Below are 21,900 nucleotides of genomic sequence, written 5' to 3' on the forward strand. Positions count from 1 at the left end.
ATGGGAGGGTCGGGGAGGCTTTTTCAGTTCAATGGATATTTTAAAAAGATGATAGATCAATAGGGCTTATAGATTGGGGATGTTAAAATATCTTTTTTTATTAACTGAAGAGTTTTTGTAACAATATGTTAAAAAATAGCTTTTGGAAATATCTGAGTACTTTCTTTTTTTTAAATAAAGGGTCTTACATACTCAGCACTGAAGTAGCTGGACCAGCAATAGTATGGGTGGATCTCACTTCCTGATTTATCCATTTCGGTGCTACCACTTGTCTGTGCGTGCGAGTTTGTGACAACTTGGATGAAGGGGAGTTCACTGAGAATTCCAAAGCAGTCTTGGACTGCGTCCCTGCTTTGGGTGAGGTTCTGAGCCAGTCATGCCTGCGCCCTGGAATTTTCCGTCTTGTAAGTGAAGTGAGAAGAGGTCCTGGCCGCCAGGAGCAGAGCTAACCTCTGGGAGGGTTGGGCTCTGGTGTGGCCAGACCCCACGCGAGGGGAGCTGAGGAGGACAGGGCCTTGCATGGATTTGGCGAAGCAGGTGGTGAGAAGCCCATATGAACTTGTGGGAGGAGAATTGGCCTTTTCCTCTGGAGCTGTCTGGTCTGGTTTTTGTAACAGGTGTCAGACTTGGCGGGGAGGTGGTATCAGGTTAATCCCACTTCAGACAGGTGAATTTTCACTGTATTTGCACACTGCACTTTTACTTTATCTCTGAAGGTTGTGTCTTGAGCTTCCCCTGTTGCCACGTGTGTTCGTGGAGACTCGTACTCCATGGCGAGGATGCCTCGGGATAGGGAAGCTGAGTGGGTGTCTTCTCTGGCCTTTGGGAAGCAGTACTGGAGACAGACGCCTATCATTTTGGATCTGGGGGCTCTGGAGGAGCTTCTTTGAACCGGCCCCGCTGTCACATGGCTCAGCCCTCAAGACGTGCTCTCAGCACCGTCGCCCTCCCTGAAGGCAGCCAGTGTTAACAGGTTTGGTGCATTTTTCCGCGAACGCTTTGCGCGTGTGTTTGCTAACACATACACCGGCGCGTTGCCCCTTCCTCCGCTTGTGGCGCCTTCAGTGCCCAGTTCCTCAGCACCCCCTTCCTGCTCAGCACAGCTCCCAGGGCCTTCCACACACATGTGGAGAGTGCGCTTTAGTAAGTCATTTCGTGCTTCATTGTATGGCTGTTGCAGAGTTAGGGGCCGGTGCAGGCGACTGCCCTCCCTTCTGTGTTTATGGGTCCCCAAGACCACCCTCAGGTTCCGTGATCACTGCGAGGGCTCACGGGGATCCCGGGAAGCTTTCCACTCACGGTTGTGGTTTAGTACAGGGGAGGAAATAACTGTGCTGAACTGTGGCAGAGCAAGCTCAGGTGGGGTGATTCCTCATCCTTAATTAATTAATTATTTATTTTTGGCCATGCCGCACAGCTTGTGGGATCTTGGTTCCTCGACCAGGGATTGAACCTGGGCTCATGGCAGTGAAAGTGCGGAGTCCTAACCACTGGACTGCCAGGGAATTCCCATCCCCATCCTTAACTTAGTACAATCAGCTCCACCTCTGAGCAAATAAACTCCGTTCCAACCAGCTTGGTCTAAGGAGTGGTTCATTGATGCCACTGCAACAAGCAAGGCCATTTCTCAGGAAGTCTGTTTTTCATTGGTCAGTAATTCCACCTGCGTTACTGGCAGCGTTTTTTCTTTTCTTTACTAATTTTTTAAAGAAATTCACGTTCTTTTATTTATTTATTTATTTATTTATGACTGTGTTGGGTCTTCGTTTCTGTGTGAGGGCTTTCTCTAGTTGTGGCAAGCGGGGACCACTCTTCATCGCGGTGCGCGGGCCTCTCACCATCGCGGCCTCTCTTGTTGCGGAGCACAGGCTCCAGACGCGCAGGCTCAGTAATTGTGGCTCACGGGCCCCGTTGCTCCGTGGCATGTGGGATCTTCCCAGACCAGGGCTCGAACCCGTGTCCCCTGCATTGGCAGGCAGATTCTCAACCACTGCGCCACCAGGGAAGCCCCTCTTTACTAATTTTTATTGGAGTATGGTCACTTTCCAGTGTTGTGCAGTGTGTTTTCTTAATCTCTTGCCTGAGGAAGGGCCCAAGAAGCCTTTGCTGGAAGTTGGGACTCCTGTATGGTGTCAGTCTGTGTTAATTGTGATGGGACTCCTTGGCCACAGGTTGTCCCTGCCCTTGCTGTGGGTCCTTGGTGTCTGTCCCATTACTTGCCTCGGGTACCTGTGGGCAGAATGCGTTCCGGACCTGGGGAGGCCTGGCGGAGCCTGGCCTTACAGGGTGGTGGGTGTGTGCTGGGCACGGCCAGCCCTGCACATGGTCCTTGCCCTCCCGGGAGGTACCTGCTCTTGAGAGCACCAGACTCACAGTAGGCAGGGGCAGCTGGGCCAGGAGACAGGTGTCTGATGCTTTGGGAGCTTTCAGGTGGCCTGATCCAGGGCAGGGGTGCTGTGGGCTGTGGCAGGGCAGGCTTCCCTGAGGACAGCACCTGGGGCTGAGCTGAAGGGTGGTGGAGGGCTTCTGTCCAAGGCCTGTGGGGTGGGAGGGGAGGGTGAGTTCACAGGACAGGACAGGGACCACCTGGGCAGCCTGAGAGACAGAGGACAGGCGAGTGTCCCGCTGGCCCAGGTGGGCCCCGAGGGCCGTGCTAAGAGGCTTGCCTTCGTTGACAGCCGTTGACGGGCTTTGCCGGCTGTGACACGGGTAGCTTTGCACGTTGAGATGACCACTTGGCTCCTGTTTGGTGCAGGAGTAGCGCAGGGACAGAGAGGAACCCGGGAGGTGTCCTCACACAGATGCGAGAAGACGTGACCTGGGCTAGGTGGGGGACAGGGGAGGGTGGGGACAGGGGAGGGTGGGGACGCCCTGAAGGTGCAGGGAGATGGGACAGTGGCGGGGACAGGGTTCGGCTGTTAGGGCAGGAGGGCTTGTGGGCTGTGTGGGGCGTGTGCATTTGAAGTGTCATTGAAATGGCCAGAAGAAACGTCGGCCGTGCACAGGTCTGGAGGTGAGGTCTCCCCTGAGTCACGTTCATGCGGTCGCCGACAGGCCTGGCCGAGCTGGCCTGGGGGCAGACGTGGAGCGGGACACGCAGACAGCTGGGGCTGGGCCTCAGCCCATCCATCCCCGGTCAGAAAGCTCTGCGAGGCGTGCCTGAGCCTAAACTTCTGCCACCGCCTCTGCGGAAGGAGATGGTTGGTGGAGCGACTGCGTGTGGTGGCCGCAGCATGTGTCATCCCTGTCCCCTGGTAGGGGGACAGTGTGCTTGGAGCAAGGAGACCTTGGGACCTGTACCAGGCCCCGTATGTCCCGGGAGATGGGATGTCGGCTTCCTTCGGGTCTCCCTGCGTTCAGTCTGGAGAGAAGCCCTCTAGCCTGTGCCGCCGCGTACCCGCGTGTTTCTGAAGGATAGTTTGCCAGAGGTCAGGGTGGGCCGTGCAGCCCTGCCTCGGCTGTGACAGTGACATTTGTGAAGACTTAGGCCTGGAAACTTGAGAGGGAAGGTGCTGAGCCCCTCGTGGATTTCTGTGCTCCTGGCAAAGCCCTGGAATCAGTGAGTTTCCTCTGGTGACTGGGGAAGCCCTGCCCTCAGCTCTTAGCATGCAGCTCTCGGGCTCTCGTCTAAAGGAGGAGGGTTTCTGAGGGGCAGTGCGTGCGTGTTTGTATGTGTGTCTGTGGGCCTGGGACAGCCTGGCCGGCACGGCCACCTGAGGGGGGGACGCCTGGTATCCCCCAGGGCTGAGCCGGAGGGTGCGGCATGGGTCCCCTCTTTGCCTCATTCCTCTTCGTCGGTGAGCGGGCTCCCACACACGTGGGAGAGCCTCTGAGCCCACGCGGGCCCCGCGGGAAGCCTTTGGGACCCAGGCTGGGCCGCGGGGAGCCGTAGGCAGCTCCGGGGCCCCGAGTGAGCAGCACTGCGAACTCCCCTTTTCTGCGCGGCTCCGGGGAAGTCGATCTAAATGAATGAAACCTGGGAAACAGCACCCGCTGCTCCTCCGGCTAGGTCCTCAGCGATCCGGGAGCTGTGCTAAGCGGAGCATCTGCCGGCTCGGGTTGGCGTCCAGTTTGATCAGAGGGCAGTGGAGATTATTGTTCGCTGTCAGTCTCTAGAGGGGTCGGGGAGAGCTGAGCCTTCCTGCTGGGAAGAGAGGAGAGGGGAGGGGGACGAGCTGCGGTCTCCCCCGAGAGGCAGTGGGGTGGACTCAGGTCCGACAGCAAGGCCTGCCTGCTTTCCATTGCCTGCTGTTGCCTCTTACAGCCTTCCTCCCTTGCTCCCTTCCTTCCTTCCTTCCTTGCTCCCTTGCTCCCTTCCTTCCTTCTTTCCTTCCCTCCCCCCTCCTTCCCTGTGGACGTTTCCTGAGGGCTTGTGACGTGCCAGGCCCTGTGCTGGGCGCCAGGCTGCAGCTGTGGGCGTGGGGGTCGTGAGTGGGCTCCGGTCTGGTGGAGTCGATACGCAGGCGTCCAGTGTGGCTCCTGGAAGACGTGGTGCTCGACACGAGGCCGAGAGGTGCCAGGCCAGGGAAGTGGCTTGTGCACGCGCACACCAGCCAGAGACTGGTAGTGCTAGCAGAAGTCGCCTGGTTCCAGATGGTTCTAGCCAGGGTGCCTGGGGGTTGGCAGGGGTCAGATCCTGAAGGCGTTTGGGTCGCGCTGTGGAGTTTGGATTTAATCCTACAGCTGACAGGTGGGGAAGGCGCTTCCGTTCCATGGGCCCCTCTCCTCCTCTGCTGTCACCTAGAGGGGCTTCGGTCCTTGGCTGGACCCCGCCTGACGGAAGTCTGGGCAGCTGTCTGGCGCACTGCAGGCTCCCAGGCCCTGTAGCACGGGAGGGCAGTGGTACCGCCTGCTGCGTGAGGGTGCCCCGTCGGGTTCGGTGGGACGGTCTGCCCAAGAGCAGAGGGTTGTGTTAGTCAAGTCGTGGTGGACAGTTGAGGGGGTGGGTCTCCTGCCGGGAGCCCTTCGGACTTGTGAAGGTATCTTGTGGTCAAGGCCAGTTTCTTTCCATCTGTCCTTCTAGCTCCTCTTTGGGTTAATGCCTGTCGAGAGAGCGGTGATTTTGGGGAGAGTCACTCGTGTGTTCATTCCTTGCACACTGAGTTGAGGCCCCGCTGTCTGCTAGACATCGCGGGTCCGAGTTATGCACCACAGCTTTGCGCTCACAGCACGCAGACAAACGGTTCTAAACAGTGAGACTAAGGGGAGCCTCTTTAGGCCTGGTGAGTTGAAGGGTCTGTGTGGAGGACATACAGACAGCAGCATTCTGGGGGAGTGTCCAGCTTAGCTGGAGACAAACCTTGGTTGTAGCTTTGCTGGACTTGAATAATGTTGGTGGGCAGAAGGCCAGACGTTTCCTCTGGTCTGGAAGTTGGAGGCTGACAGGAGGCCCCAGAGCTGGTCTGTTTAAAGATAGTCCCCGCCCTGAAGAGGGTCTTCACGCCGACAGGGCGGCTTCACCCGAGGAGAGCTGCTGGGGGCTCGCCAGGCCCGTGCATGCCGTGTCCCGGTCACCGTCCCTCCCGGCCCCGAGATGAGGCGGGCCGCTGGTACCTCTGCATGGCAGAGGAGGGGCCAGCCTCCAAGGCGGGCTTGCTGGCCAGGGTCATCCCGTGCCTCTGCGGCGCCCTGTTGGATTGCTTGGCTGGCCCTGCGCCTGTGCGTGGGCTCGCCCTCCGTCACCTCCATCCATCTGGCCGGCCACACGGCGCCTGCAGCTGGAGCCGGTGTCCTTGTGAGCCGGTCCGCCTGCTGCTGGCGCTGACAGGCTTCTGTGGGGGGGCTGCCCTCCCGTTCAGCCCACGTGGCACGCGGCACAGAGCCAGCAGGATGGCCATCAGCTGGTAGCAGCGCTTCAGGCCTGACGGCCCCAGCCGCACTTGGGCACGGAGGGCCTGCCAGCCTGCGGGGGCGGGGAGGCTCTTCGAGGTGGAGGAGGGAGGAGGGCGGAGGGCGGCGAGCCGCAGCGCAGTTAGCAGATTAGCAGTTAGTTTCTCATCGCGTGCAAACCCCTCTTCAGTTTCATGGAGCCAGACAGCCTCCCACAGCAAGGCAAGGGCTTCCACCTCCCTTCATTTTTCAGAGCACTGTTGCTTGTCTGCTTCTCAGCTGTTTACGGGTCTGTGTGGAGGACATTTAGGCACAATTCTGTTTTCCCATTTGCCCTTCCTGGCTCTGCCTTTTCTGTGCTGCTAGAGTTGACTGCGGTTAGGTCTTGGGAGTGTTTTGCCTTTTGTTAGGTTTGCGGTTATAGAAGTCAGGCATCACTCTTCTTTCAGGCTAGGAAAGTTGTAGCAGGTCGGTTTTAGAGTAGGCTCCTTGATCAGAGCCCATTTTTTATTGACTCTTATACAGGCACACTTTATCATGCTTTGCTTTACTGTGCTTTGCAGACATTGCATTTTTACAAATTGAAGGTTTGTGGCAACCCTGTGTCAAGCAATCTTTTGGTGCCATTTATCCAACAGCATTATTTTTTCATTAAGGTAGGTACATTGTTGTTTTAGACATAATGCTGTTGCACACTTAATAGGCTACAGTGAAGTGTAAACATAACTTTTATATTCACTGGGAAACCAAAAAATTCACGTGACTTGCTTTATTGCAGTATTTGCTTTATTGTGGGTCGTCTGGAACTAAACCCACAATCTCTCCGAGGCCTGCCTGTACGAACATCAGGTTTTTTCCACTAGACTTCGTTGAGAAGAGAGTCACTGGTGGCTACTACTGCTGTTTCTGTTAGTTGGGGCATTTTTACTGTTCACTAGAGCTCAGCTGCAGTGCTGTAGGTGTCCCAATAGGGGTCACTACCAAGTTACCAAAACATGAGTCTTTGGATACAAAGACTTTTGATAACAGAAAATGTGCTTCCTTTTGTCTTATCCATTTAGTAGGCTAGAGTTTTCATAATTAAACAATTAGTACCTGGGATGGAATTGATTTACAGCAGAGGCTGGCCAGTTTTGTTTTTTTTTGTTTTTTTTGGAAAAGGGTCAGGTAATAAACATTTAGGGCTTTGTGGCCCATTAAGTCTCTGTTGTAAGCATTCAACCCTGTCTTTGCAACACAGAATAGGGTGACCAACCCTCCCTTTTGGCTTGGGATGTGGGACTCTTCATGCTGAAACTAGGATGATCCAGGACAGAACAGACCCATAGGTTATCCAGTGGGAAAGCTGCCACAATGGTATGTAAATGAATGGGTGTGGCCGTGTTCTAGTAAAACTTTATTTTTTAAAACAGGTGGTAGGCTGGATTTGACCCGAAGGCCATAATGTGCTGAGCCCTGCTTTAGGGTACAGGGCTGGCCGTTTGGTTTAAAGAAGCAGCTTCGAGCCCTGCTCTCTTCTTTCCCTACAGCTTGTTTTCCACATGGCTTTCTGCTCATGCAGGATCATGGGGATTACTTTCTTTCCTTTTTTCTGGTTTGGGAGAGCCTGGTCACGGGATGTGACCTTGTTTGGGGGCAGTTATTGGAGGTGAACCTGGTGCAGGATCGGGTGCCTGAGTCACGGGTTCAGCACCTGCCCTGCTGGCATCTGACGCTGAGGGTGGGAGGTGCCTGCAGGGCTGGGCACCCTCCAGTTAAGAGTTCTGGGGGGAAAGCCCTTGTCAGTTCACTCCCAGGGCTGGGAGTGCTTGTTTCTGTCTTGCCCTCTTCCTGGTAGTTGAGTTCCCAGGAATGGGTGTTGTGATCATATCTGTTCCGTTCAGCGGGTCCTTGTTGAGCAATTACGGCGAGACAGACGCTGAGTTGGAGAGGCCACGGAGAACGAGATAAGCGTGGTCCTTGCACCGACACTGAGCAACACGTTGCTGTGTTTTGGGGGCTGAGGGCGGCGGGCCTCGCCTGGCCTGGGGCTGGGGAAGCCCTCTGCGAGGGAAGGTAGGCTACCAGATCTGGGCTGGGGGCACCTTGTCTCATCCCCTTGGTGGCTGGACAGGTGAGTAAGCTGGGTGGGAGAGCAGAGACACAGGCCCCATGGTGCTCTGTCCCGTGCCCTGGAGGTGTCCAGGGCTCTCCCATCACTTCCTGTCCCAGGTCACCTGGGCCCCTGACTCTGCGGTGCCTAGGAGGTCCTGTCTTCTCACCACGTAAGCAGGCTACCGCTCCCTCGTGTCTGTCTGTACAGTAAGGAGTTGCTTTTGTTTCCATCGAGAACATGAACACGGCTTGGAGTACTTCCATTTACTGACAACCCTTGCCAAATTAATTTCATTTAATTATCTCCCAGGGCTAAGCTTGAATACATTTTGTGTTAAATTCACAGTTTTCCCTTTCTAAACGAAATGGACTTAATATCCTTGTTAAAATCTGATTAAAACTAAAATTGAGTTTTTTGAAGTCTGATTATCCCATGAAATGGAATTTTTAAACCTAATTACGGATGGATTTGCATATACTTCTCGGCGCCATTGAAAAGAAAGTTGAAATAAATTTATTAATGACATCCTTTCTGTTGTTTCCTTGGGGCATGACATTAGTGTCGGAGCGAGGCAGGTGGGGAGAAAAGCTACCTTTCTCCCCACCCTTCCTCAGAAAGGATTTGTTTTAAACTTTAATCCTTGGAGAATCGGTTCCCAAGGAGTCTGCACTTAGTCTCATTTCGTTCCGTCCTTTGCTAGTCTACCAGTTTTCGTAGTTGATAGCCTTTCTGCGGCTCCTGGACTCAGAGCTCTTATTTTTGAGGAGGAGGGTGGGAGGGGGGATAATGATTGTAGTCTCTGGCGGGGGGGGGGTTGTCTCTCTTTCAGCCCAAATTACGGATTTATAATTAATAAGCTACCTTCATCCTCATTCTGTATTACATTGGTGTTATTAAAAAAAAATAAGAACAAACTTACTCTTTATAACCACCTGAAAAAAATAGGCAAGGGATTTTCAGAGGGCACCTCCTTATTCTCTGAGAGACACTGCCTTCCAGTAGGGATTGTTTCCTGTGCGTATCTGGAGCCACACCGCCCCTTCTGGCTTTCTAACGACAGCTTGGATGACAGATTCGCTAGCCTTCCTTCTCTCCAGATGGCCTGTCCGTAAGGGAAACCATCACTCGTACCTCCGCACAGTCTCGACCTTCCCCTCTGTGTTCTGTTTACGTGAGCAGTCCGTGCGTCGTGGGTCCTGTCCCAGCAGATGACTCTGTGAGCCGTCCTGGTGACGGGGTAGAGGGCGTGGGCCAGAGTGCCCGTGCTGCTACCGGGGTCAGTCCTGCTGAGCCCCAGCTGATGGCCGCTCTGCAAGGATGTGTGTCCAGATCTTGAAGAGGAGTTAAGAACATGGATTTTCATATGAAATTTCCTGATTTTAAAAACACTGCCTGGACCAGTAAGCCGCATTTTGAAGACGACACGTTTGCAGCTTGGTTAGGTAGCATGGGTGCAGCCTGCGTTTCAGCCATGTCCTCTGCCAGCCTCCCACAAGCCCCCGTCCCCGCCGCACTCCCCTCTCTGGGCCCCGTATGTGTCCTAGGCTTCCCCTGCCCCCAGGCTGTGCCATGTGCCTGTTCCTCTTGGGAACACTCTTCAGTGCCGTCTCTGTGTCTGAATTTACAGTCAAGCACCAGGGGCGCGGGTGGCGCTTCTCTCACCGTTTCAGAGTTGAGCAGGAGGCCCAGGCTGGACCTGACTGGGGCGGGGGGGTGGGGGTTTGGTTCCAAGCTTTTTAAAAACATTTATTTTTTATTTCATTTTTTGCTCGAGCTGCTAGTGGGAGAACTTGTCTTGTGGGTGCTTTTGTGAATGACTTCTTGCGGAGCAGAGGCCTGGGGCTTTGCACTCTGTCTCGGTGAGGGGCTGGGAGTTAGAGGGCTTGTGTACGGGGCTGCAGTGGAGCCTGATATACGCAGCAAGGATCACATTTGCTGGTCTGTTTTGAACTTGACCTCTTCGAAACCACCTCCGGTCATCCTGGAGAGGGAGGCCGTGTGTGAGGAAGAGCCAGGGCATGGCTTGCGGGCCGTCTCTGGTGACGGTGCTTCCTTCGCTGACCTGAGGTCCTCGTCTGTAGGATGGAGCTCACATCCCCACCTCCCTGGGTTCTTGGAGGAGATTGAAGGTGATCTGTACGTATTAGTTCCCTGTTGCTGTGCACCGGACTCTACCCCAAGACTTCGCCGCTTGTTATCTCAAGTTTCTGCGGGTCATGAATCCGGGCAGGGCTTAGTTGGGTCCTTCGGCTCTGGGTCTCTCACGAGGCTCCACGGACAAGGCCCCGCTTCCTAGCTCACTCTCACGGTGCAGGACTCAGTTCCTGGTGGCTGTGGGACTGAGGCCTCCTTCTGTCCCCTGCCACACGGGCCCCTCCATAGAGCATCGTTCAGCGCGGCCACATGGCAGCTGTCCTTTGCCGGCCTGTGAGCCGAGGGCAGGGCTTGAGAGTGCTGGTGGGCGGCAGCCAGGCCTTACGCCCTGATCGCAGAGGGACCACCCACCTCTGCCACATTCTCTTCGCCAGGAGCAAGTCCTGTCCACGCTGGAGGGCAGAGGCTTGCAGAGGGTGAATTCCGGGAGGCAGGGTCATTGGGATCCGTGTCAGAAGCTGCCTTCCCCGACATATTTATTTGAAGGACAGAATTAGAAATAGAAAGGAATTATTCTAATGGTTGAAAAGAACAATTTTAGTTGTGATGGCACAGAAAAATTCATGTTTATAGAAACTAATTTTATAAATGTTTTAACCTAAAATTCTGAATTACAGTGTTTAATGTGTTAACCCTGAAGCTTGGGAAATGAGTCTTACTGTGGCCCATGATGTAGTTTTGGGGCTGTATTCCCCACAGAAGGTTATCGGGCTGTGATAGCGAATGAGAACCCAGCCTGCAGAGACCACTGCGGAGGCACGAACCCCTGCCCTCCCTGCTCCCTGTGAGCTCGCTTCTTGAGGGAATCGCCGCTAGCAGCATGGTTCTTTTTCTTTCTGTATGGTTTATTGCATTCACTCACGCGTTCGTTCATCTTGCATTTCTTCGTTCTTGCCCTGCTGCACTAAGACCCCCAGTGCAGTTTTAAATAGAAGTGATGAGACGTTAGCCTTGCCTTGTGGCCGATCTTAGGGGGAAAGCCCTTGGTTTTTCATCATTAAGTGTGATGTTGGTTTTAGGTTCTTGGGAGGTGCTGTTTCTCAGGTTGAGGATGTTTCCTTTTATTCTTTGTTTGCTGAGAGTTTTTGTTTTTAAATCATGAATGAGTTTTGAATATTATCAGATGCTTTTTATATATCTGTTGGGATGATGATAAGGTTTTTACTCAATATTCTGTTAATGTAGTTAGTATATTAATTGATTTTTCCAGTGCTTAACCAACCTTGATTCCCCGGGTAAACCCCACTTGATTGTGGTATATTATTCTTTTGATATGCTAATATTTTGATAAGTTTTTTTGCTTCTCTGTTCATGAGGAGTATTGCTTTGTAGTTTTCTTGTAATATCTTTATCTGGGCTTGGTATCAGGGTAATTTCTGGGTATATAGAACATTAATATGTCTTAGACTTTCAAAACTATACAAAAAAGCATATCCAAACAAGTGTATCTCTCTACTCTAGTCCTCCCTTCCCTTGGAGGTAACCAATTTTATTTTACTTTTCTGGTTTATCCTTCTTGTGTTTCTTTTTGTAAAGATAAACAGAAATATGTTTAATTTTGTTTTTTCCCTCTTTTCTCACATAAAAAGTAGCATGCTATAATGTACTCTTGACACTTTGCATTTTTCACTTAATCTCTTGAAAATCAGTGCATGATCAGTTTATATAGATATTCCTCTTCTTTTTTTTATAGTAGTATAGTATTCCATTGTGTCTGTGTATCATAATTTATTCATCCAGTCACCTGTGCTTAGATATTTAGGTAGTTTCTGATATTTTGCAGTCACACATAATGCTGTAATGAATAACTTTGTGCATGTGCATTTATATATTGTTGGTGCTCTATCTTCAGGCTAAATTCTTAGATTCGGAATTGCTGGGTGAAAAGGTGTGTGTGTACATAAATATATATACTTTCTGTCTGCTATTGGAAAACTCTCACTAGGGCTGTGCCGTTCTGTACCCCTGCCAGCAATGTAGGACAGTGTCTCTTTCCCCACAGCCAAGGGAGACACACTTAAATACGCTTTGCAGATCATTGTGGGTATTCTTCTTTGGTGCTACTCCAAAATCAAGTCATAGTCTCTTTCTTCTTTCTCAAAATTGTGTTAAAATATGCATAACATAATATTTACCATCTTAACCATTTTAGGCATTAAGTATGTTTGCATTGTTGTGCAACCGTCACCATCATCCATCTACAGAAGATCCATTCACCTTCCCAGACTGAGACTCTGAGCCCTTTAAACACTGACTCCCCCCTCCCCCAGCCCCAGGCCCCCACCCTCTACTTCCTGTCTCTATGAACTTGACTCCTCCAGGGTCCTCACATAAGTGGAATCACACAGTATTTGTTCTTTTGTGTTTGGCTTATCTCACTCAGCATTATGTCCTCAAGGTTCATCCGTGTTGCAGCATGTGTCAGAATTTCCTTCTCTTTTTTTTTCTTTTAAAGGCCAGAGACTAATCCATTGTAAGTGTATACCACAGTTTGTTCATTCATCCGCCAATGGGCATTTGGGTCGCTTCTACCTTTTGGCTATTGTGAGTAACGCTGCTCTGCCCAGGGGCGTACAAATATCTCTTCCAGACTCTGCTTTCAGCTCTTTTGGGTAAAGACCCAGACGTGGAATTTCTGTATCATACGGTAATTCTATGTTTAATTTTTTGATGACTCACCCTACTGTGTCCGTCAGTGGCTGCACCATTTTACACGCCCCAGCGGAGCGCAGGGGCCCCAGTTTCTCCACATCCTTTGCCAACGGTTATTTTCTGTTCTTTTGTTTGCTTGTTTTGTTTAGATAACAGACGTTTCCATGGATGTGAAGTGGTACCTCGCTGTGGTTTTGGTCCCCATTTCACTCATGATTCGTCAGTGTTGAGCATCTTTTCCTGTGCGTATTGGCCATTTGGATATCTTCTTTGGAGAAATGTCTGTTCAAGTCCTAAGCCATTTTTTAATTGCGTTGTTTTCTTGATGTTGCATTGTGAGGACTCTTCATATATTCTGGATACTTACTTAGATCCTTATCAGATATGTGATTTGTAGACATTTTCTCCTAATCTGTGGATTGCCTTTTCACTCTCTCAAGAGTGTTCTTTGTACAGAAGTTTTTGATATTGACTGAAGTCCAACTTACCTGTTTTTCTTGTGTTGTCTACGCTCTTGGTGCCATAACCAAGAAATCATTGCCAAATCCACTGTCAGGAGGCTTTTCTCCTGTTTTCTTCTAAGAGCTTTATAGTCTTAGCTCTTAGATATAGGTCTTTGATGGATTTTGAGCTTATTTTTGTACATGGTCTTAGGTAAGGTCCAGATTTCTTCTCAGTTTTCCCAGCACCATTTGTTAAAAAGACTGTCCTTTTCCCCATTGAATGGTCTTGGCTCTCTTTTCGAAAATCATTTGACCATATGTGCTAGGGTTTATTTCTGGGCTTTATGTTCTATTCCACTGGTCTACATTCTGTCTTTAAGCCAGGACCACTTTGTTTTGATTATGGTGGCTTTGTAATAAGTTTTGAAATCAGAAAGTGTGAGCCCTCCAACTTGATCTTTTTTTTTTTCAAGATTTTTTTGACTATTCTGGATCCCTTGAGATTCTATATGAATTTTAGGGTGGATTTTTCTATTTCTGCAAAAAACGTGATTGGGATTTTGAAAGGGATTGCATTGACGCTAGTTGTTTTCTTTGAAGTGAGAAGCTTATTCAACTCATTTTTGAGAAAATGTCTACCAAATACCCAAGTTTGAGTAACTGTTGTTTGTCAGTCATTTTGTCAAGTAAAATGTTTTTTTCCCCCCCCATAAAGAGAGGCTCTTAAATCATGGTGCTTTTCAGTACAGACTGTTGTAGATGGCAATGCTTCCTTCTTCAAGTCTTTCTCGCTGCCCTGGTTTCAGGCTCTCAGTCACCCCTTCCGTCTGGGACCTGGGGCTCCCACGTGCTGCCCGCCTGGCCCCGGGCTCGCTGAGGGTGTGTGGCGGCCCAGGTGCTAACGGAAGTTCCTGCCAGTGGCGGTGGAGGATGCATTCTTGCCTTTATCGAGGTTAGGGCCTGCGTCCCCAGTCCCACTAGCTTCCTGGGATAAAGGTGGTCTCTGCTTTTTAGAAATCTAAACGGAGGCCCGATGACTTCAGAGAATACCTGTGTATTGCTAGGTCTCATTCACTTGCTTTGACAATGGCATTCAGTGTGGCCTTTAAAAAAAAAAAAAAAGAAAGAAAAGAAAACTTTTTCAGTTCCTTTTAAAACGTTTGAGAATAATTACATACAGTGAAAGGACCGACCTTAAGTTTTTTCCCTTTTTTTAAAAATTTATTTATTTTATTTTATTTATTTTATTTTTGTCTGCGTTGGGTCTTCGTTGCTGCACGCAAGCTTTTCTCTGCTTGTGGCGAGCGGGGGCTACTCTTCGTTGTGCTGCGCAGGCTTCTCATTGTGGTGGCTTCTCTTGTTGGGAGCACAGGCTCTAGGCGCGCGGGCTTCAGTAGTTGTGGCGCGCGGGCTCAGTAGTTGTGGCTCGCGGGCTCTAGAGCACAGGCTCAGTAGCTGTGGCGCACGGGCTTAGTTGCTCCGCGGCATGTGGGATCTTCCCGGACCAGGGCTCGAACCCGTGTCTCCTGCATTGGCGGGCGGATTCTTAACCACTGCACCACCAGGGAAGCCCCGACCTTAAGTTTTGAGGATGTGTCACCTGTTAGCTCCTCAGTGAAGCTTACAAAGCTTCCATAGCCTCAGAAATTTCCCTCTGTATCTTCGAATCAGTTCCTACCCCTGGGGACAACCACTGTTCCCATTTCTGTAACCGCAGATTAGTTTTGTCTGTTCTTCAGTTGTAGATAAATGGAATGGTACTGTGTGTTTATTGCTTAATTGCTGTCTTCTTCCGCCCGGGGCTGAGATGAGGTTGAGGCAGGAGAGGCTGGGACCTGCCTGGTGCAGCAAGAGTGAGGCTGTGAGTGAGCCCCTCCCTGGAGTTGGTGCCAGCGCCTGTCTCGCTTCACCCTATTCCCCACCCTGCCTCCTCCCAACATCTTACTTTTGAGATCCAGACATGTTTTGGGGGTTTACCAGTAGTTCCTTCTTTTTTAGTGTTGGCAGTAGTCCATTGTGTGAACATACCTTAGTTTGTGCATCCATTCCCCTGTTTGTGGACATTTGGGTTGTTTCCAGTTGCTGGCTGTTATGAGTACAGCTGCTGTGGACGTTCATGGCCAAATCTGTGTGTACCTGTGCTGTTATTTCTCTTGGGTCAGTACCCAGGAGTACATGTAGTTTGCCAAAGTGTTTTCCAATGTGGTTGTATGATTTTACACTCCTACCCACATCATGTGGGAGTTCCCGTGGCACTATAACTTCACCAAAATTTGATGGGCTGCTTAAAAAGAAGTTATGTGGTTATTCCAGTGGGTGTGAGTGAAGTGGTCTCTCCTGGTGACCATTTCCCGGTGACTCTGTTGTGCTCCTTTCCCTGTGCTCACTAGCTTGTGTGTTCTTTAGCCAAGTGTCTGTTCTAAGTCTTTTGCAACGTTTTGTTGGGTTGTTTTTTGTTGTTGTTGATTTCTATGAGTTCTTTGTATATTCTGGATACAAGTCCTTTATCAAATGTATGTCTTGCCAATATTTTAACCTAGTCTATAGCTTGGCTTTTCATTTTCTTAACTATTAAAAAATTGTTTAAATATAATTCACATTGCATAACATTAACTGTCGTGAAGTGTATAATCGAATGCTTCTAAGTATACCCCTAAGATTGTGCAACTTTCTGATTCCAGAACATTTTCTTGACGCCCCCCCCCCCCCCCAAGAAACCCTGTACCTGTTAGCAGACACGCCTCATTCTCCTTCCCCCCCATTCTCTGCAGCCACTGGTCTGCTTTCTCTCAGCGTGATTTGCCTGCTCTGGATATTTAGTATGAGTGGAGTCACGCCGCATGTAGCCCTTGTGTTAGGCTTCTCTCACGTAGCATGATGCTGTCATGGTTCATCCATGTGGTGGTGTGTCTCTGTGCTTTGTCCCTTTTTACAGGTGAATAATATTCCATTAGGTGGATATACTGCATTTTGTTTATCCGTTCAGCAGTTGATAGACATTTGGGTTGTTTCCAGTGTTGGCGATTAAAAATAATGCTGCCGTGAACGTTTGTGTACAGGTTTTTGTGTGGGCATATGTTTTCGGTTCTCTTGGGAGTGGAATTCCTAGTGTGGAATTACTAGGTCATATGGTACTTTTTGAGGGATTGCCAAACAGTTGTCCACAGTGGCTGTGGCATTTTACGTTCCCACCAGCAGTGTGTGAGGGTTCCAGTTTCTTCACATCCTCACCAACACTTGTTTTTATCTGTCTTTTTGATTCCAGCTGACTTAGTGGGTGTGAAGTGGTACCCCACTGTGATGTAAATCTGTATTTCCTGTGGCTAAACTGAGTAGACCCCATACCCACACAAAGATACGAACAGGACAGAATCACTCAGAAAAGTCACTAAACAAGTAGACAACCACAACTACAACTAGCAACAACAGCAGTAAATCCTGGGGAGGGTAGAGATTCTGGTTTCCAGAGGTGCCACATCGTATTATTTGAAGTGTCCGGTTTTCAAGAAAAATTACAGGGTGTGCAAAGAAACATAGTGAAACTCACATACAGGGAAAAAAGGTAATCAATAGAAATAGAGAATATCAATAAAAAGAAATGATAGAAAGGAGTGAAAAGGAAGCCCTTGTCAGTTGAAGAGCGCAGTCACTGGAGTAAAGTGAGGACCTCAGCAGCGGAGGGAGCCGTCAGGGGGTGAATTGGCAACTCGAGGACGGCTCACCTGGGGTCATCCAGCACGAGGAACAGAGAGGAGAGAGCGAGGAGGGACCACGAGGATGGGTGCTCGTGCCACGTGTATTCAGCATGGTGCCGCGGGGCGTGCCCAGAGCGATAACGCCGGGAAAGGAAGTACAAGACCTGCAGACCCGGCGGGAAGCAGCAGCGCTCTCCCTGTGTGCAGGTGACGTGGTTTCGTGTGTAGGGAAGCCTGATGGGCACACACACAGTCACTGGAGACGTCACCAGAATCGCAGGGTTCAAGATCAACGTGTGAGCATCTCTGCACTGGCTCTGAACAGTCTAATAAAAGTGATGATCCACAGAGAGAGTTTGGTCCAATTTTTGGATTGCCTTTATGTCTTTGCTTTGGGTGCCGTAGAAACCACCCAGTTTCCTCTTCAGCTCCATTATTCTTATTACAAAACCATACCAGACCTCTCATACTGGGAAATTATCAGTAATAAGTTAACCATAGCCATTAAGTCTCAGTGATGTTTCTTGATTTTGATGAAATCCATTTATCACGTTTTTTCTTTTATGGTTAGTGGTTTTTGTGCTTTAAGGAGTCTTCTCCCGTTTCATGGTTGCAGATGAATTTTCCTATGTTTTCTTCTAGAAACTTTCTATTTTAATTTTTTGTGTACAGGTTTGTGATCCATGTCATGTGATGACTCAGGTTGGAGTCAAGGTTCATTTTTTCCCCCTGCTTTTATCAAGTTTTAGTAGTATATTTGGTAAAGTTACTCCTTGCCCTTTGAACAGCTTTGTTACTGTAGTCAGATAAATTTGATGTATATGTGGTGGTCTCTTTCTGGATTGTTTTCTTTTGTTGATACATGTCTATCCTTATGCCAATACTATGCTTTCTTGATTGCTGTAGCTTTATAGTAAGTCTTAAATCGGGTACTGCAAGCCTTCTAACTTTTTCCTTTCTTAATATTGTAAGCTGTTAAAGGTTCTCTTGCTTTTCTATATACATTTTATAAATAGATCATCAATATCTGCAAAAAACCCTGTTGTGATTTGTATTGAGTTTTGTATTGAATTTATAGATCAGTTTGGAGAAAATTGACGCCTTAATGACCTTTTCAATTCATGGTATACCTCTCTGTTCCATTTTTGCAACAGTAGTTTGTAGTTTTAAATATAGTAGTCTTGTAGGTTGTATTTATTTATCTAGTCATCTAGAGGTGTTAGGTATTTTATTTAACTCAGTAATTAATGAAGGACTAGTAAGGTCTTACAGCTGGTCCAAAGGAGAAGTTAAAGTACCATGTGTTTGTCATCCAAGAGGGACCACTGGAATCAATCTTAGACGCCAAAGTGGGGAAAGTGTCAGTCTCCATAGGGCAGTAAGCAGCGGTGTTCCACAGGCTAGAACTTGTATTTCTGTGTACACGAATCATTTGCATTACTGTCAGTTTTCTTCTACTTACCAACATGTAAAATAGCTTAAAGATGATGAGACAAATAAGCTTAACGGGAAGCTAGATAGGACACCAAATCATCTTTTTCTGCCCATTTGAGGTTTTCACTTTGCCTTCTTCTTTTTGATTATAACAATCTCAAAGGGTATTCTCCATCGCAAAATAAGGCTGGTCGCAATAGGTCTGACCCGATTATGTATGTATGTATGTGCACTAGGAGTGTTAGTATATCACATACGCAGTCTCTTCCGCTTTGCAGGATCCTAGAGCCAGACGGTTGGGATCAGTTACAAAAAATAACTTCTATCTGGAAATTTACGTAAGGAATCTCAGATTGGACTTCCAGAAGCTTCTATTATTTGCTATCTCAAGGCCAGGAAACCAAGCCCAGTCAAGTCTCTCCACCAGACTTTATCTGCCATACCTATACATTTGGGTGAATTCCTCTCTCTCTTGACACCCTCCAAACATCCTAAGTTTCCTAGCTTTCCTGGAAGTGGCATTACCACCTGTGAGGCAGGAACCCTGTAAGCCAGACACCAGGCTGCTTTCCTGGGGGTTTGCTGGCATTGGCTGCATAAGCACAGCCATTCTTTGACCATTAACCGTGGTTTGCTCTGCTCTATAATATGACTGAGTAGTGTTCTCAAATAGGACACTCCAGCTAAGGCACTGGCTGTACAAGTTGTCCACTTCTATCCTCTTAAAAAGGTGGAGAGATTTTTGTTGACCCTATGCAAATAACCATATTGCCATGAAAGGTAAGGAGACTCAGTCAGAGGTTGTGGATTCTGGGATGTCAGTGAGCGTCATCGTCATTTGAAAATGCTTCATTTCGTTTTTATCAGAACAGAGTTCACTAAACTGTTGTAGATTAGATAGCTTACAAAGAAAAAGTAGTAACTTCCTACAGTATCCAGAAAATAGAACTTAGAACCAACATTCACATATAGCCATCCAGTAAAATGCCCCCTTTACTTCATTAGTTCTGTGTTATTCCTAACCCGTGGGATCTTGGGTTAACAAAAGTCTGAAACCACCTGCTTCTTGACTAAAAAGACCGAGGAAGCTGGGACTCCGTCTCCCCGTGCACCTGAGCAGCGTCTGAATGGCGTCTGTCAGAGGCCTGTGCCCCGATCCGTGCACGGAGGGGCCGGTGGTTTGCGGCGCCTGGTGCTGTTCTCTTCTCTGAGCCTCTGCGACTGTCCTCCTCTGGGGAGATGCAGACTCTGGTCTGTGGTTTATACATAGCTTCCAGGCAGGCTTCGGGGTAAAGCAAGGCTATCCATACGTGACAGACTTAACGGCTTTGGTTAATGTATTACTGATAATTTTCAAATGTGAGATGTCTTATGAGGTTATTATAAATAAGAATAATGAAAGTGATGCTGAAATTGGGTTGTTTCTGTGGCATCCAAAACAAAGATAAAAAGGCAATTAAAAAATTAGACAAAATATCTGTAAGGATAATGACTCAGCCTATTTTCAAATAAGTCAGTGGATGTTAACATCTGATTCATCAAAATGGATGAACGTTTTTACAGAGAAAACAGTCTTGGGATATGACACACGAGAACCGTGAGCACAGCCCTCCAGGGCTGTCCCTCAGCTCTCAACTGGAGGGACTTGGTGAGTCTGGGCGGGAGCCTCTCCATCGCTGTTTTTCTAAAACTCCGTGGGTGAGTCTGACACGCGCCCGCAGCTGAGAACCCCTGGCCAAGGAGGCACTGGATTCAAACTGAAGAGGCAGCGCTGTGATGCATCAGCGGTTTACGTAGTAGCTGAACTCGTGACCGTGAGCACCGTGTCGTACTAGTGGGTGTCACTGGCCGCTTCTGAGGCAGGGCCTTCTGGAAGGTAGCCGTCAGCGAACGTCGGGGCCGGGCGCCCAGCCTCAGCCCTCTGGGCCGCGCGTCCTGGCAGCCCGACCCTCGTCACGAAGCTGGACGTTAGGGGAGGCGCCGAGAGCCCTGCCACTCCTCCCACGGCAGCTCGCTGTGGGCGCGCCGAGCACACCAGTGCCTGAGGGGCCCCTGACGCGGAGAGCGGAGACCAGACGCCCCGGTGGATGGAGGCACCGAGAGCGATGCAGCCCGCGGGGATGAATCCGGGAGGAAGCCTCTTACAGACATCCTCAGCTGAGAGCAGGCGCTTTAATCCACCACGAGAAAAGGCTGCTGGAAGAAGAGCTTGCAGTGAACAAGAAGAGCTCTGGAAGAGGAAAATTAGGTGCGTGGATATGGAAAGCAAGTCAACGCTGGGGCCGGAAAGGTTGAGGAAATTTCCTAGGAAGAAGACAAAGAGAACAAACAAGAAAAACTTAATGAAATCAGAGGATCGGTCCGTGTGGACCATACTTGAATAAGGGGATTTGCCAAGAGAACAAAAAAATGGAGGGAAGGAGATCCTAATGAAATAATTAAAAAAATTTTTCCTAGAACTGAAGATACTATGCTCTGGACTGAAAGTGCCCAGTCCGGTGGGTGGAAGCGTACCATCACTAAGGCATGTCACTGTGAAATTTCAGAATGTTAGCACGGAGACAGGTCCTGGAAGCTCTCAGGAGGATGAAAATAGGAGACATGCAAATCGAGAATCCGAATTGCTTCCTCTGAACAGCAGCATTGGAATCTTACGGAGAGCGGTGCTTTCCAGAGTTTGCAGGAAAATTTTCAACCTAAAATTTTGTACCAGTCAAAACTAACAGTCCCGTGGGAGGGCAGACTAATGGTATTTTGGTATTTTCACAGTTTCAAGAGAATGTGTCTTCTTCATATCTTTCTCCAGAAAGCTACTGGAGGATGCATCCTACTAAAAAAAGTGAAAGAGGAAGGATCTGGATATGGGGAAGAGGGCTGTTGGTGGCAGGAGGGAGTGACAGTTGTGCACCAGGGAGGCCCCGGGGGAGAAGGTGGGCTCTGGGAGGGTTCCACCTGAAGATACGCTGACAGGCACCCGGGGACGTCTGGGCGCCTCGAGAGGCTTGGATGAAGAGCTCCGGGTGGAATTGGCTTTAAGCACGCTGCAGACTAGGCAGGGGAACAAAACTTGCCTTTGGACGAGCACAGGGGAGCGTGGGCAGTGGCGGGGGCGTGGCCTCCCATGTGGCCTCCGTGTGGGCGGTGTTCACCATCATGGGAGGGAGCTGCGGGCCTGCTCTAGCCGGACTTTGGGGCCGGTTGTCTTGGTGGCTGGAGCCGTGGTGAGAGTGCTTGGCGGAGGTTGGGAGGGGTGGTGAGAAGGAAGGCACTGAATCCCCACCGTCCACCCTGGGAAGTCACGATCATGCCCCCGACGGAACAGATCAAGGCAAGTAGCAATGTAAACATGTTATCCAGAGAAATGGAGGTAGATTTCAAAGCAATCGGGTCCAGTGAGTGGGAGTGTTTGCTTCTGGGCCGAAGAGGGTGGTGCAGGAGAGTGTTTAGGGCAGAGGGCTGCTGATTCCCATGACAGGCCTTGTAGTGTGACTGTTTACACTTGGTGTAACTTGGATGAAAGTGCTTTACAAAAACAGGAGGGAAGAGGTTCTCCTGAGAACGTCGTGCCTGTCGGCAGGTGCTGCAGCTTCAGCCAGAG

The 21,900-nt window shown here is 49.5% G+C and overlaps 1 protein-coding gene across 6 annotated transcripts in view; it reads left to right on the forward strand.

Moving 5' to 3' along the window:
- The window catches only part of MAD1L1 (mitotic arrest deficient 1 like 1), a 330,462-nt gene that overhangs the window by 29,226 nt on the left and 279,336 nt on the right, over window positions 1-21,900 (forward strand). Inside the window, exon 1 of one of the 6 annotated variants that reach the window (XM_082360976.1) lies at window positions 514-537. The exons of the other annotated variants lie outside the window; for them this stretch is intronic. The gene's annotated coding sequence lies outside the window, so the exon portion shown is untranslated. Of the gene's footprint in view, window positions 1-513; window positions 538-21,900 lie in introns of those variants that run through there. 6 annotated transcript variants of the gene reach the window in all.

The sequence above is a fragment of the Balaenoptera borealis genome, assembly GCF_965194805.1.
Source record: "Balaenoptera borealis genome assembly, chromosome: 16".
In the NCBI taxonomy this organism is placed as follows: Eukaryota; Metazoa; Chordata; class Mammalia; order Artiodactyla; family Balaenopteridae; genus Balaenoptera; species Balaenoptera borealis.